Below are 269 nucleotides of genomic sequence, written 5' to 3'. Positions count from 1 at the left end.
CACCAGGGAGGAGAGGAGCTGGTGCCACCCCTGGGGACAGCTCTGCGGTGTCACCACCAGTCACCGGGTGGCAGCAGCAGGAAGCTCTGCCCCATCCTCACCCCGCCCTGAGCACCTCATGGCAGGCACGGCCGGGTTCTGGGGCGGAATTCCCGGGAATCCGCGTTTCTCTGGGCCTGTGGGCACGGCCGGGATCGGGTGGGAGCCGGGGCTGGAAGGGGATGAGGATTTTGGTGCTTGGCAGCGCGGATGGGGCCGGGGCTGCCGTG

At 69.5% G+C, this 269-nt stretch overlaps 1 protein-coding gene across 1 annotated transcript in view; it reads left to right on the top strand.

Annotated features, from left to right (window-relative positions):
• TMCC2 (transmembrane and coiled-coil domain family 2) overlaps positions 1-269 on the top strand; it is a 28,522-nt gene that overhangs the window by 19,529 nt on the left and 8,724 nt on the right. The window lies entirely within an intron of this gene.

The sequence above is a fragment of the Parus major genome, chromosome 26 (assembly GCF_001522545.3).
Source record: "Parus major isolate Abel chromosome 26, Parus_major1.1, whole genome shotgun sequence".
NCBI classification, from domain to species: domain Eukaryota; kingdom Metazoa; phylum Chordata; class Aves; order Passeriformes; family Paridae; genus Parus; species Parus major.
The sequence above is the reverse complement of the archived record's forward strand: the minus strand, read 5'-3'. Positions and strand labels throughout refer to the sequence as shown.